We start from the raw sequence: 2,222 nt of genomic DNA, 5'->3' as shown, positions 1-2,222 counted from the left end.
GGAAAACTGTGTTTTTGGGCAGGGATTTTTGGGCAGGGATTGAGCCATTTTGGGGTAAGATTGAGTACATTCCAGTGGAATTGGGTAGTTTTGAGATAATGGATGAACCCTCTTGGCTTTTCAAAAACAAAATTCTGGAAGAAACTGTACCAAATACCCCAGAAGCACCAAATCATCCAGAATAGCTCCTGAACACCAAACACCCCTCCAAAATAGCAGAAAAACCATGAGGCTTTAGGTAATAAGGCTGGAGCAGAAGACAAAGCTCTTCCTGCAGCTGGGGCACTCGCAGGGCTTCTCTTACTGGTGGCTCCGTTGGTGGCTCCGTTGGTGTTGGGTCAAGCCAGAGCTCTGGGTGAAGCTCTTCCCACACTCGGGACACTCATAGGGCCTCTCCCCAGTGTGGATCCTCTGGTGGATGATCAGGTGAGAGCTCTGGCTGAAGCTCTTCCCACATTCCCCACACTCATAGGGTCTCTCCGCGGTGTGGATGCGCCGGTGGGTGATGAGGGTGGAGTTGTGCTTGAAGCCCTCCCTGCAGTCAGGGCAGCGGAAAGGCCTCTCCTCTGTGGGAATCAGCTGGTGCAGGAGGAGAGCTGAGCTGCTCTGAAACCTCTTCCCACACTCGGAACACTCATAGGGTCTCTCCCCAGTGTGGATGCGCCGGTGGGTGACGAGGTGGGAGTTTTGCCTGAAGCCTTTCCCGCAGTCAGGGCAGCGGAAGGGCCTCTCCTCTGTGTGAATCCGTTGGTGCAGGAGATTGGAGCTGGTCTGAAACCTTTTCCCACACTCGGGACACTTGTAGGGCCTCTCCCCAGTATGGATCCGCTCATGAACAAGGAGAGCTGAGCTGGTCTGAAACCTCTTCCCACACTCGGGACACTTGTAGGGCCTCTCCCCAGTATGGATCTTCTGGTGGACAATCAGGGTGGAGTTGTCTCTGAAGCTCTTCCCACATTCCCCACACTCATACGGCCTCTCCCCAGTGTGGATCCTCTGGTGGATGATCAGGCAGGAGCTCGTGATGAAGCTCTTCCCACATTCCCCACACTCATAGGGCCTCTCCCCAGTGTGGATCATCTGGTGGCGGATCAGGTGGGAGATCTGGTTGAAGCTCCTCCCACATTCCCCACACTCATATGGCCGTTCCCCAGTGTGGATCCTCCGGTGGATGATCAGACGGGATCTCCTGGTGAAACTCATCCCACATTCCCCACACTTGTAGGGCTGTTCCCCAGTGTGGATCATCTGGTGGCGGATAAGGAGAGAGCTTGTCCTGAAGCTCTTTTCACATTCCAAGCACTTGTAGGGCTTCTCCCTGGTGTGAAGCTGCTCATGGGCCACCTGCTCATAGTTCTGGCTCGATTGCTGGCCAATTTCCTGGCACAGGGTGGGTCTTTGCTCCTCACAGGACCCTGGGCTCGGTTTGGAGCCTCTCCTCGTGTGAGATCTCAGGGCTTTTCCTCCCCATTGGATTCCTGCACCATGGAGTTGATCAAAATGGCCTCTTCCATGAGGTTCTTCAGGGAGGATTTGTCCTCCATGGTCTCCATTCCCAGGTCATTGCCTGGGGGAGGAAACACAAGGAGAGGATTTGGGATTTGCCTCTGTTCCAGAGGGAAGGGGAAGGAGATTCTCCCAATCCATCCCCAGCAGAACAGAGTCAGCAGCAGGGTTGTTCTGCAGCCAGAGGCAATTCTGGGCTGGGAGATGGAGGAGAAGAGAGGGGGAAAGGGGCAGTGACTTCCTCCTCACCTGCCTGGCTGTCCTGGGGCATCTTCCTCTTCCTCACAGCCTTCTCCTCCATCCAGCCAAGGTCTGAGAATAGGAAATCCTGGTTTGAGGGAAAACAAAGGGTGACTACATTGAGTTTGAAGGTCACCCTTTCCGATTGCATCTCTAGAAGCCGTGGACCTGAGGTCCACGAAACACTCCAGATCACAACAATTCAGCACCAAAAACACTCCTAGCAGTTCCCTGTCTCTGGTCTGTCCACTTTGGGCTTCTTGGTTACCCCATCTGGGTTGCTGGGAGTCCTGTGTGTACTGTGGGTTCCCCTCTCCAGCATCCCCACTCTCCCCACACTACCAGGGGTCCCAGGAATCCCAGGGGTTCCCCCTTCCCAAATTCCCCATTCTGGGGGTCTCCTCTCTCTGCAGTCCTGCTGAGGGAAGCCTGGGGTTTTGGGGGTCCCAAGGATCCTCTCTCCCGTCTCTCTCTCC

At 55.0% G+C, this 2,222-nt stretch overlaps 1 pseudogene; it reads right to left on the bottom strand.

Moving 5' to 3' along the window:
• Positions 1-298: 298 nt before the first annotated feature.
• On the bottom strand, positions 299-2,019 carry LOC146421067 (uncharacterized; annotated as a pseudogene).
• Between the last annotated feature and the right edge of the window lie 203 nt (positions 2,020-2,222).

This window comes from Lichenostomus cassidix, unplaced genomic scaffold, assembly GCF_008360975.1.
Source record: "Lichenostomus cassidix isolate B80296 unplaced genomic scaffold, HeHo_3.0 HiC_scaffold_43, whole genome shotgun sequence".
Taxonomy (NCBI): domain Eukaryota; kingdom Metazoa; phylum Chordata; class Aves; order Passeriformes; family Meliphagidae; genus Lichenostomus; species Lichenostomus cassidix.
This window is presented reverse-complemented; position numbering and strand designations above follow the sequence as displayed.